General features: G+C 43.0%; 1 protein-coding gene across 3 annotated transcripts in view; it reads right to left on the reverse strand.

The window, feature by feature from the left end:
* The window catches only part of PPARGC1A (PPARG coactivator 1 alpha), a 662,475-nt gene that overhangs the window by 137,014 nt on the left and 511,386 nt on the right, over positions 1-14,075 (reverse strand). The window lies entirely within an intron of this gene.

The raw sequence follows: 14,075 nt of genomic DNA on the forward strand, positions 1-14,075 counted from the left end.
GTTATTTTCTAAAGAATTCATTGTGATGGTTGTTTTTCTAAATGTGTTTTGGTCCATCCCTTAATATAAAAAATGTAATCCTCCTATTATTGTTATTAATAAACAGTATTAAAGCTTGCATTTGCAGCCTACAATGTTACATGGATACACATTAATATTTGCTCATCATATTTTGCCAACACATGTTCTCCTGCTTTTAAGTTTCCTATAAATAGGAGAGAAACCCAAGCTTTCAGGTTTGTATATTTGATCTTTTCTTAATCCATGTAGAAGTGACTCTCTTTATTTTCTGTTACCTAGTAAAAGAATAATCTGATTGAAATCAGGTAAGATCAGGTAAAAGAGGGATTGTCATATTATATTAGTTATTTACAACAGTTTTTAGGTTGCAACTTTTTTTGTGCATGTCTTCTTCCATTTTTGTTTCAAACAACAGCCAAACAAAGGGAACTTCCAGACAGTCACTAATTTTAAGTGGGATTCAGTCACATACTGGCAAGTTCAGAGTGTGGAATTCAAGTTGATAGGGAACTCCTGTGCAAAAAAATCTGCTTCACAAAAAGATCAGACTTTTTGGAATAAAGACACTGATAGCAAAACACACTGGGAAACATAACAATGTAACAACCATCTAACCTTCCTGCAAACAAAAAGAGTGGTCATAATTTATTATCATTATTTATAGAATTTATATACCGCCCTATACCCAGAGGTAATAGCCAACAGCATCTAATCTCCCTACTCAATAAAGACGTTGTCTGGAAGCACACGCAGAAATCTGAGCAATTGAAGCTTTTTTGTGGACAGGCGGAGTCCCCCCAACCCCAGGTGACCCCCAAGTGGAATAATGACTCAAGACAATGTGCTATGGGATTAAAATTGGCCATAAATTTATTAGGTTTCAGATGTAGGGAGACCTTGGCTCAGGCATTGGGCGTTTATCCTTCCCAGTCCCCAGCTGGGGATCTGGGGGACATCAGGGTTATCCAGAATGTGTGGGGATTGGGCTGGCTCTGAAGAACATATGTTCAAGCAGAGAGCCCGCCCCCTGCTTCACCACTGTCACAGAGGAGAGCAATGACAACCTCTCGGTGTATGGCCAATGCTTCCCCTCAAGACCCCTTTAACGGGGAGCCCTGAGATCATTGCTGCAAGGGGGGCGTGGGTCACTGCTTCATGCCCTCACCTCCCATTTAGGGAAGATAGACTAAAGGATTCCGCCCAAGGCCTGAAACCACCAAAGTTGTGACGTTTTGCTATGGGAAAGGCAAAACCTGCCAATGCAGGAAAATTCCTTTCCGGCCCTTCAACAGTGACTATGACGTAGCAGCGTCCACGTACCTGTGGAGAATAGGTTAACCTGCAAAAGAAGGCTTAACTGAGGGAGCGCAGGATGGGAGAAGCCCTGGAGCCAACTGACGCTTTGCAGGTAATATTCACCTTCTGTTGTGTGGGCAGGGCGGTCCCTCCCCTTACCTGGCCGATCCCCTGGCAACGCCTCCCCAGGCGGGATTGGGCGATTGGCTGAGGTAGGCGGAGACCTCCAGGTATCCAGCCCAGGGAGGGCGAAGCCAGCTCGAACTATCAGGAGCTGCACTGGGATCTGGGGAGCTGCACATGACTATGCAAAAGGCACCCCCCCATTTGATGTGGGGAGCGGTCATTCCTGGCATGCTGGAGTATTCACATAAAGAACCTTTGTTTTATGAAATGAGGGAAGCAGGGAATTGGAGCGCATCACATTCCCAGTTCTCCAAAGTACGTTTTTGGAGGTCTAAGAACATCATGTCCGAACCAACCCAAGAAGATTATACAGTGGTACCTCGGGTTAAGTACTTAATTTGTTCTGGAGGTCTGTTCTTAACCTGAAACTGTTCTTAATCAGAAGCACCACTTTAGCTAATGGGGCCTCCTGCTGCCACTGCTGCACGATTTCTGTTCTCATCCTGAAGCAAAGTTCTTAACCCGAGGTACTATTTCTGGGTTAGCAGAGTCTGTAACCTGAAGCGTCTGTAACCTGAAGCATACGTAACCTGAGGTACCACTGTATTTGAGCAAGGGAGAGCAATGACTAATCATAGTTCCATTCTAGTCCTGTTTAGTAGAACTGCTGCTGTTACTTGTCGTTCATTACAACTTCCTTGTCCCTCCATTCTACCCTCTGAAGCCACAATAAAAAGTGCGGCCAAAAGAGCACTACAACAAAGCTCTCTGGCTGTCTGTAGCTGCTGCCAGAGCCAATAATCACTATAACCAACTGGAGGATGCAAAGTCCCCTTCACAGGTTCTTCTGCAAGCCGCCACCAAGGAATAAATCACATCTGGTCTCATTATCACCTGTTGGGAAGGAAATGATCAGTATGAAAACATCCACTTCAGCATCCCTGATTTTATTACCAGGATACATTTTCTCCAATAGAACCTTTCAAGGTAGAGTATGGGGTGCAACAAAAGCTATTGGGAGAAGGGGATCACAAAGGAATCACATTACTTCATCATTATACACAATGTGGCTGATGGTATATAGTCAGCAACGCAGTACTGAAATTTAAGTACTATATCCTTAAATGATAGCATTTATTTTAAACACACCCTTTATGGTAACTCCCACCTGAACAAAGTGCCTTTGAATAAAGGAACAGAGGGGAAAGACAATAGGCAACTGTATTGCCTGGGAGAATTTCATTTTAAATGAACTAGTGGTAGCCGACAGCCAGCCTTAGCAAAACATTTCTCATCTTCAAATGAAATCTGCCCATTGATAGATCTTCACTTTATTTGAATCAGCCTGTTCTCTTTTGAACTTGGCCCCTGTGCTTGGCTTTTCTCATATTAAAGCAGTCTGATGCATGACATAAATTTTCTGTTTACAAGAAAGAGGCCCATTTTTGTCTAATATCTTTGACTGACTTGTATTCTCTGGGTAGCCAAATGAACAGCAAGCAACTTTAAAAAAAAAAATGCAATAAAATATTCCAAATAGCATAAGGCTTTTCCAAACTTTTAAGTGCAATCTACTGGGATGTTCTACTGGACACTGAAATAATAGGAATTATGTTGGGCTCCTGCCAAACTTCTAGTCATGTTGGTGAGGTTGGCATAGGAGGACTTTTTAGTGGATTGTGCCCTGTTTGAATCAAGGCTGCAGCCCTGGAATACTGAGGTGGAATAATTTTGTTTGGTGGGGTTTATTTCCACCTAAATTTACAATAACGGTTGCTTGTTAAGGAGTGGGGAAATGGACATTTAGCAGTGGCAGGGTCCAGTTTGCCACAGAGACTTGGTCAGCTTAAACCAGGGGTAGGCAACCTAAGGCCTGGGGGCTGGATGCGGCCCAATCGCCTTCTCAATCTGGCCCACGGACGGTCCGGGAATCAGTGTGTTTTTACATGAGTAGAATGTGTCCTTTTATTTAAAATGCATCTCTGGGTTATTTGTGGGACATAGGAATTCATTCATTATTATTTTTCCAAAATATAGTCTGGCCCACCACATGGTTTAAGGGACGGTGGACCGGCCCACAGCTGAAAAAGTTTGCTGACCCCTGGCTTAAACCTTACCTCACCTGTGGTCTTTCTCTTGCAAATTCTTCTTCCCTACATGAGGTTCTGGAGATGTGTTTACCCTGACACAGGAAAAATGTCACTGAGGCAAGAGGGTTGCATGGAAAAGGTTAAACAACCATCAGTCTCATGGCCCCCACCTACTGCTTCTTTCCTGCAAATCATGCCACCATTTTGCAAACATATTCACACACCGAGGTCTGCTGCTGAACACCTAGTTCACCCAAGGACAGCAGTCCTATAAAAATATAGCACTGGAGTCTCTCCCAAAGAAATCCAGCGGCAATATCTTCTAAGCATCATATACAGCAAAAACTTTGGTTCATATTTCAGCACTTTTCCCTTTGGAGAAAAAGCAGGACCAAACGTCTTCTCCAAAAATGTGTGTCAGTTTCAGTTCAATCATTTGATTTGTTTCCATTATTTTATCCTGACCCGTGATAAAGCATTTTGCACCCAGGAGAAATGCGTAAGAAAGAAAGATGTAGCCACTGTAAAACAGCGATTATGAAACTTTATTCTCTGGGCCAGAATTTCAGAATAAAAAAATTGCTCACACCACACCAAATTTTATATTGATAAGCAATACATTGGAAAACAAAAAGAAACAACTCATAGCAGTTATAACACAGAATGCAACTACTTCATAATGTGATCATGGGACCCCCAGAAAGTATAAAACAATGCAGCTGCATAAGGACACAAATCGTTCCAAAAATATAATCTTGATTGTCCTTGAATCTTCCCACCCCACTTGCCATCCTCTCCTGCCACACCACTGTGGCACGCCACAATCTTTGAGAACTGCTGCTGTAAAGAGAGTGTGAGTCTTCCAAAATGAAACAGAGGTACTTGAAGAGGGAAGGGGCCAATTTTTACCTCTTGAGGTGAAAAGCTTTTTTCAGGTGTCCCATAAGCTTCCAGTACTGGACACAGATTTCAACCCTTTCCAAAACTACTTTTGAGAAATCAGGAATAACTGTGTTGACATCTGTTTCTTTTGTTCCAGTGCTGCATCTGATTGTACAGACGTTGCATCTTTTTGGAACCCCCTGTGCTACGCACCGTATTTTTCGCTCTATAAGACGTATTTCCCCCCCTCCAAAAATTAAGGAGAAGTGTGTGTGCGTCTTATGGAGCGAATGCAGGCTCCATGGCTTCAGCGAAAGCAACGCAAAGCCTCCGAAGCGCAGCGGGAGCGCTCCCACCGCGCTCCGGAGGCTTCGCGTTGCTTTCGCTGAAGCCTGGAGAGCAAGAGGGACCCTAACCCTAACCCTAACCCTCTTGCTCTCCTGGCTTCGCTTCGCTGGAGAGGTGCTGTGCAGCTCTCCCTCTTTGTGCAGCGCCCCTTCAGCGAAGTGGGAGGAGAAATGGAAGGGGCTCCGTTTCTCTTGCCGCTTCGCTGAAGGGGCGCTGTGCAGAGAGGGAGAGGATTTTTTTTCTTGTTTTCCCCCTCTAAAACTAGGTGTGTCCTATGGTCGGGTGCGTCCTATAGAGCAAAAAATACGGTACTTGCTTGAATAGAAACAACATGGGGAGAGAAATAATGATGTGTATAACATCTTAAGAGCAACAGTAACTCCATGAGGTTGCGCCTATGCGATGCATCTCATGTAACTTATAATACCAGGCTGCTGCTGAAAAATACATCCCAATGCTGAGATCTTGCTCATGTGATGTCATCAAATTGTGCACATTGCCTTTTCCTGCTCCATAAGATTGGCTGCCACTGATGGCAGTATAGATATATGCACATTATGAGATGTGCATCATGGCTGTGCAACTGATTGTAAACCCTTTGGGGCTAAGGGAAGAGAGTAATTTGAAACTTCAAAGCTTTTTTAAAAAATAATTATGGTGATGAAATGAACACAGCTTTATTGTTTATAAGTCTTTTGAAATACGAAGAAGAAGAAGAAGAAGAAGCAATCTTTATCCAGAAGGTCACCATCTACGGGAATCAATTTTACAAAATAAAGAGCATGTCTTTTTTAGACTAGCCACACACAGCTTCTTTCTCATTAAGACCAATGCAGGAACAGGTTTAATTTTTCTTCAGGTCCCTTTGCCTAAGTAGTCTATGATTGTTAATCAAGGAAGCTGCTATCAACGTTTGCCTTCTGATATTCAGCTGAAGGTTGGGTCACATACAGCGTACCCATGCACAACTGTAGGCATGTAAGACTCTCTCCAAGTGATCATGGATTCCAGATTGTGCTAAGACAACCACACACACACACACACACAGAGAGAGAGAGAGAGAGAGAGAGAGAGAGATTCTACTGTAACCTTTGACTGAACAAAGTCCACACAATCCTGTCGCCAACTCTCAGTGAACATGTGAAAAGGGTCGCCCCCCGTATATCACCTGTAATTATTTTAAAGCTGTCTGAAAAATCTTATTTAATTCTGTCTAGTAATATTTATTGCTCAACTTCCAAAACATTTTCTCATCCATAAAAAAGTGGTTATTCTCAAAGTGAAATTTAATAGTTGCTTTACAAGCACACACACACACACAGAGAGAGAGAGAGAGAGAGAGAGAGCGCATCACACCCAAGTCTTTCTGAAATGCAGCTGTGAGTGAATTACCATCATTTCAAAGACAATCATTTTAAAGAATCCTAGCTTCTAAGGGCAATTGTACCTCCAGGTGAAATGTCATGTCAGGCTACAATTGAAATTAGATTGCCAAATATGCTTGGTTTTTTTTCCAACCCACAACCAAAACTCTCAGGCAATCTGATGCAATTTAAGAATATCTGTAGACCCCATTGAGGAAAACACCAGACCTGAAACAACAGCTAAGTCACAGGATTTATTTGCAGGAAAAGGAATCTCATAATAATGCCAGAACTAATCCATTATTTTAGGGTACATATTCCAAGAACACTTTTCAACTAGCCAATGAGGTGCCCTGTTAGCATGGTTGCACTGTGGGTTCAAGTCCCATGTTGGGCAAAAGATGGACCAGATGATCCTACTCTACAATTCTATGATTCTATGAAAATGTAGAGGGGACCACTTTGGCTGCCCCTGAGATAAACATATTCAAAATCAAGGCGACTGGAAAAAACATGGCAGCATGTGGGATTTCTGCCAGCTTTTAAAAGTACACAGGGATGGTTGAGCATGGACTATTCCTTTGTGATTGTGAGGAAAGAACTGGGAGCAGCTGAATGTCCCTGAATTTTATTTTGAAAGACGGGGGCAACACATCTGTCAAATAAATATTAATTAAATAAATCATCAGCTGGTCCCAACTCCTAGCCTGAGAGATTTGGCCATCATGACCTAGCTAAAAGATGCAATTGCAGAAGCCAGACCTGGGGGTGTGAGGGAGATCCTCATGAACAATGACAGGTTGGAACAGATTGTGAGATAAGGCCTGGCTCCCACAAAAGCTTGTAAGTCAGGCTTCTTCAGTAGCCTGAACAACAAAGGAATCCACTTGCTACCTGTCCTGCTGAAAACCTCTCCTACACTCATCCTTGACTTGATTCAAGGGGTTCACCACCTTACCAACATTAGCAAAAACAAGAGATGACCAAGGATGCAGTATTATTTTACGTGTCATTTGCTGTAATGGCGCGTGTGTGGCATAATTTCCAAATGTCAATAGAACCAGTGCACAAACGTTGCAAGGTGCCGTAACATTCTCACTCAGACACCACACTGGTGTTAGCTAGAGGTACAAAATAGTTCATGCCATGCCATAGCTGAGTGGAACTGCTTCAGCTTTCCAGGAAGATAGATGATCTCGAGTTTGGTTAATTTGATCTCAGGGAACAGGGCTGAAAGAATCTCTGCCTGAAACTTTGGAATGCTATTGCCAGAACAAGAATCATCAGATGGATTGCTGGCCTGGTGCTTGCTCACAGGAAACTCCACTTTTGGATTGTTTCAGCTTCTGAAATTTCAGGCACACCCTGCAAGGCTCCAGTTCTTAAGATAATAATATTAAAAATAACAACCCAGCAAACAAAGAGGGAAAAGAGAACACTTCATCATCATATTATTACCAATTTATTACACCAAGGCTGCATACAAAAAAGAAATGACTGTGAGATATCCCCAGGGGTTCTTCTGGAGCTATATCTCCAGCTGTTTCATTCTCACGTGTCCCTGTTTACAAAGAAATTGAAAATGGTGTTTGTGCTCCAGCTCAATATAATATTACATTGTTTGCAGATTTCCTTTTAACACTGAATGGGAGCGTTCAGCGTAAACTGCAGACATATTCATTGGGGACAGAGTACTGAGATAGCCTTAAGGCAGATGGAAGAACGATGGTAAACGGTAATCCTTTATTAGTGTTATGCCATAAACTGTACTGTAGCGGATATTAATTCTTGTCCAGTAAATATATTTACATTTTGTCTCCTGCAAAATGTGTGCAAGGGAGCAAATGGCAAACATTCGGGTCATTTAATGGCAGCTGATGTTAAACTACCAAATGACAATTTATTGCCAGACATTTTTATACGGGGGAGAAAGGTATTGCCAACTTCCATTCCTTTAAAAAAAAAAAAAAACAATTTAAATAAATGAGTAAATCTTCCCAAATAGCAAGTAGGAAAGTCATAGTTCTTACAACTTTTTCTAAAACCCAAAAATGCTGATGTAGAAAAGAAACAAACAACTTGAAAACGTTTTAATCATTGAGAACAAGGTCCACCTCATAAATACCGAGGCATTTTTGAAAAATGACACCTTGATAGAAAACACTATCTTTTACTGTTGGTGCTCAGAATTCCTAACATATCAGTGATTTCCCCATCACCCTTTTTTGATGACCAGTCCCAAGCTATAACTACTAGCATTTCTTTCAAATATTATACCGCCACATAGGAGAACATCCGCCTTGTGAATTTGTGGGGTGAGCCCTGGGATTAGATTTTCTATGGTTGCATATTGACAGGGATGGAGCCACAGATCTCAGAATCATAGAATTGTTGAATTGGAAGGGACCCTGAGGATCATCTGGTCCAACCTTGTGCAGTGGAAGAATACGCAGCTGTCCCATACGAGGATCAAACCTGCACCATCACCAGCACCAATCATTAACCAAATGAACTATCCACTCTGGGAAAAAACATTTGCAAATATGAGCACCCAAGGAGCCACACAACATCTTGATTAATGGATAGATTGTCCATTCACTCAGGAACAACTGAATACACACCTTGTTCAAAGGCTAATCTTAATGTGGAAAGGCATTGCTGTGCCCTACCAAGTCTCTGTGCACGCTCCCTGGTTTCGCATTAAATTGAAGACATCCAAGGGTTTCCACTAGCTCATCTAAAAAGAACCAGCCAGGACCAACAAGTTGCAGCTGGAGTGGGGAGTGTTCATTGTGTATGGAACTTAGTGGAGTTTGCATTTGCAGAATGGATGTTTTGCCGATTACTGCAGCGAGTGCAAAAGGGGCTTTTGCGGCTAAAGCTGCAACAAAGGAATGGATTGGTTTTTATTTCAATGTCTATGTTAATCGATGACTCATTCCTAGGAGTCTGGGTCTCTCTCAGAATCTTCCAGCTTGATGAGGAAGCAACTTGCTTACCTGACTCTCTCTGGAACCAGAGAATAGTTATTGGACAATATTAAGAAGTAAGGACCTAAGAAAATTGGGCAGGCTTGCTAAGTTGTTTAAGAGCAATTTGCCGATTTGTATTTACAACATTTTTTTGTAACAAGTTTAAAGACCGTTTGCAGTTTCTCTGTAAACCGTCCTGAGACCTGCGGGTATAGGGAAGAATATAAATTCAATAAATAAGTAAATAAAATAAAAAAATAACATGTTGTGACTCTTTCTCAGTGTGTAGAGCTTATTGGTTCAGACTCTGTGCAAGGTCCAGATAATTCTCACAAGGGATAATGTCCTCCTCAGCTCAGGGTGCTGTCCACCCCAAACAGCAAATTCTTTGCTCTGATCTGTGCTTAGCTATAAATGCTTCCAAATCAGGCCCAACAGTCAAGTGTAGGCCTTGCTTCTTGGTTCAGTATCCTGCACCTGCTTCCAGCTTGCCCCCGTTCCCACACTGCTCCATTCAGGCAGCTCTCAATTTCACCCCTGGGTAGATTATTTCATTTGAGATTTTATTTTGTTTATTCTGCATGGCCTTTTCAACCTGAGACCAACGCTATACCTTCCAACTATCCCAAATCACCCAGTTGCCACAGGTGGAAAACCCAGGATAAATAACTACACGTCTGCAAGGAATTCAGATGCTCATTTGTCTGATCTAAGCAGCCTCATTATCACAAGATACTGAGGAGATAAGCAGCCTCTCCTTACTTTTTGGGGCATGTCCTTCAACATAATTAATAAAAGTCTGTGGTTGGTAAGTGTGACATTAACATATGAGAGTGCTGGAGGTGAAATAGTTAAACAGGTTACCCAATCAGAACCAAGGGGGTGGAGTCAAAGGGACTATAAAACCAGCTCTGGGAGGTGCAAAGCGGAGAGTTCATTGGGAGTTGGGTGGTTGGTTGGAGTGGGAGTGAATTGGGATAGAGTCTGTGGGTAGGTAGAGTTAGTGTAGCGAAATAAGCTGAGTCAAGAACAGTTAGGAGCTAGGAAGACAAGTAAATATCTGAGAGGTGGTTTAGAGAGTGAGAGCAGGTAGCAGAAGTTATAGGTCTGGAGAGACACCCATGATTGTAATTGACTGATACCGTTTATGAAACCACAATCTTGTTAAACTGCAATAAATAAACATAAGTTTATGTTTCAATTTAACCCTGACTAGACCCAGTATTGTGCCAGGTGGGGGCTGGGTGGTGGCAGCGAGAAATAAAGTGGTGGCACAGGGATCAATAGACGGTGAAACGTCCGGGGAACCTGTGTGATGGCCACAATAAGGTTGTTTTGTTTTTTGTTTGTTTGGAGGGGGAATTGAGGAAGGTTTGCACACACTAAATTCACCTAAGAGGATGTGGGGGGGCACTTTCTCCTGCCTTTGTATTTCTGCTGCCCTTCTGCAATCTGCTGCCAGGTGGTAAAATTTCTCTTGTGCGTGCTGATCCTATGCGTGTTTCCCCAGCAATAAGTCCCCTAAATTCTGCGGGGCATGCTATTTGCAGATAATTGCACATAGCATTGAAGTTGTGCTCATCCCAGTTCCCAGACAGGTTGCCTTTTGAACAATTTGGAAGGTCAAATTCATACTCACTCCCCAAACCCTTTCCCCCATATGCAGAAAATCTTTCCTTTTGTTAATTTCTCCTGTCGCTAATAGATTTGTCGCTCACCAGCAGAGGTAAACACATTCTCCTTTTGAATTTTTTCCCTATGTGCAGTGGCTACAGCTTCCCCTAACCCTTCCTTCACTAAACATCAGCCATGGAACATATATTTTTTTTTTTTTTTTTAAAATATCCAGTCTCCTTTGTGTGCCCTGGTGGTGTTAGAGGGGTGTGTATGTTTAAAGGTAAACACCTATTACAAGAAGTCTATCAATCAACTGAAGAAAAGGCTGAAGGCAGTGAGAGGTGTTTGCATGCATACACATGAACTCACCACAGCCTGAGCTCTGGCCAGTATGAACCTGCTTCTCCATCTGTTTCCAAAGTGGAAGCCCTTTTGATCTGTAACAGAAAGTCTTGCGGACCTTACAGATTAAAAAGATTTTATTGCCCTTTTGAAATGTGTTGGAGGGGTGTTACTGGGTTGTTTTTTGTTTTGATTATGTATTTTGTGGTTTTATATTCTAATTTCATCCTGTGATCCACCCTGAGACCTGTGGGTATAGGTAAGGGTAAAAGGACCCCTGACCGTTAAGTCCAGTTGCAGATGACTCTGGGGTGACTCTCGCTCTATAGGCCGAGGGAGCCAGCGTTTGTCCACAGACAGCTTCCAGGTCATGTGGCCAGCATGACTAAGCCGCTTCTGGTGAACCAGAGCAGCGCACGGAAACGCTGTTTACCTTTCCGCCAGAGCGGTACCTATTTATCTACTTGCACTTTGACGTGCTTTCAAACTGCTAGGTGGGCAGGAGCTGGGACCAAGCAATGGGAGCTCACCCCGTTGTGGGGATTCGAACCGCCAACCTTCTGATTGGCAAGTCCTAGGCTCTGTGGTTTAACCCACAGCGTCACCTGCATCCCTGTGGGTATAGGGTGGTATATAAATTTAATAAATAAAGAAAATAAAAAATTACATTGCTCATGCCTCTGGACATTAAAAATCATTAAAACCGATGAGAACAACAATGCAAAGCCCTAGTTTAATACCCTAATTCAGTGTTTCTCAGACTGCATTCCCCACCAGGACAGCCACCTCCTCATGAGAAAGCCCATCACCAGGAGAGAGAGAGCGCTCCAAGGGAAGGGGAGGAAATCAAATGCTCTTGCTGGCTACAGCAGAGGGCTGCTAGTGGGTTATATTACCCATCAAGGATGTTTCCATGTTGGGGGTTGGGGAAAGGGTTTCCTAAGCACAGTGTCCAAGACAATCTTATGAGTGTCTGATGGAAGTACAACATGCTATCCGCTACACACCAATTCCCAGCTCCCACCCCGGTCAGATCACGTCCCCCTCTTATAGATAAGCAAGACACTTTGCTGAGAAGCAAGAGACGATTGCCTAGGTGTGCCTGCAGGTGGGTGCAATGAATGAAATACACATAAAGCAGGATTTGGAAAAAAGGAAAACTTTTATTGAAACTAAAGAATAAATGTGTGCAAATCACAGTAGTATTACTAATTACATGTCAAAGCAAATATTAGTTATATTCCTGGCCCATTCATAACCCCAAGCTAAGAAATTCAGATGACCTATGCTAAGAATAAAAAATGAAATGGTTTGAGAAGCTTGGCCATGTTCCATACAAATCTCAGAAACATCGAGACCAATAGCAAAATATACATTTTTTCCCCCTAGATTTAGTTGGGGACCTCCTTGCCACTGGTGGATGTCAATGTGTGGTAGAGCTATTAGCCTGAGGGACGTGTTGTATGCCTGCAAATTATCTCCAGGCTCTCACGGTTCATGGCACCTCTCTCCTGAATGAACTGTGGCTACAACACTCAGGTTGTAGCTGCTGCTTCTCCTTCTTCTTCTTCTTCTTCTTCTTCTTCTTCTTCTCCTCCTCCTCCTCCTCCTCCTCCTCTCAGGCATCATGGGCTTAAAATCCAATTGACATTATTTTATGAGCGCAGAATAAAGCACACAATGGGGCTCCAAACATTAACAAAGTAACAGTTCAAAACTAACTACATAAGTCCATTTTTTCCCTCATAGCAGCATGCGGGTGCGGAAAGGTATCATTTTAGCTGCATCACCGAAAGGTGATTTCGGATGCTTTTTCTCTTGATGTCTTGGGAAGAAGCTGAGGATCTTGCTTTTTATAATTCCTTTTCCCAGCCAGCCAGCCTCTGCATCTGGGCACCTTTCAGACCACCACATGGCAGAGAGTTCCTTCTACAGTGATGGAGACCTACGCAAACCAACCCAACGTCTAGGCAGCTATTCCCAGGTCCACACTTTATGGAGCAGTTGAAGCAATGGGGGGGGGCACTCCCTCTCCAACAGTTTATGTACCCCCCCCCCAATGGGCTGCATGCACAAAAGCAGAGATTGTGCCAGTGTTCTTCCTCTGCTCATCTCTTTTCAGCCCCTTCCTGGTACTGGGAGACAGTGGTTCAGGAGAAGGTGGGGAAGCAGTTGGTGCTTCATTTACCTGACCTGCCTCTTCCTCCTCTTCTTCCAACTCATCCTCTGCTCCAGCCTCCAGCTCTGAAACTTCCCCTGCCTCTAACTCTTGCCTCCTGGCTTGTACAGTTCCCCCCAAATCACTCTCCCGAGTCAAGACTCCAGCCCCACTGCGCTCGTCAGGGTCAGAAATGTTTTACTGACCCCACTGTGCTCGTCAACACAGAAATGTTTTACTGATCCACTTCTTACTTGTGAGAAGCTATCGTATTCAAAATATTCTTTTGTATTTTGCTATCTGAATTCATGTCACAACATCATCAACTTTTGCCTTGCACCCTTTGAATAAAAAATACAATGATTTGTGTGGGGAGAAGGGTTTACTGTTATCACATTGTGGTTAATTCTCCTACTGTAATAGTCCATTTCCAAACATGTATTTCAGTCTCAATCACCCACCCCCCATGATAGCCAATTTCTTATTTCATGGTAAAATTTCATGGCTTGCTGCAATTTGCCAGTTTATGGGATGCTCTCCAAAAAAAGAGAGAGAGAAGTGTGTGCTTTGCAATTAAACTTTAAGCATGTATTAATCTAGGGAAAATAGCTTTGTGACACTGGATAGCTTTCATAAAAATCTGAGATGGCCATAAAAACAAATATATTCACCCCGCAAGACAAATTTCCCTATGGGCTTGCTTCGCAAGACGAAACGTCTTGCGAGTTCTTGCGAGTTTTTTCCCCCTTTTTTTAAAGCCACTAAGCCGCTAATAGCCATGCTTCGCAAGACGAAAAAACCGCTAGACGAAGAGACTCGCGGAACGGATTAATTCCGTCTTGCGAGGCACCACTGTAAT

The sequence above is a fragment of the Podarcis erhardii genome (genome assembly GCF_964252035.2).
Source record: "Podarcis erhardii genome assembly, chromosome: 9".
In the NCBI taxonomy this organism is placed as follows: Eukaryota; Metazoa; Chordata; class Lepidosauria; order Squamata; family Lacertidae; genus Podarcis; species Podarcis erhardii.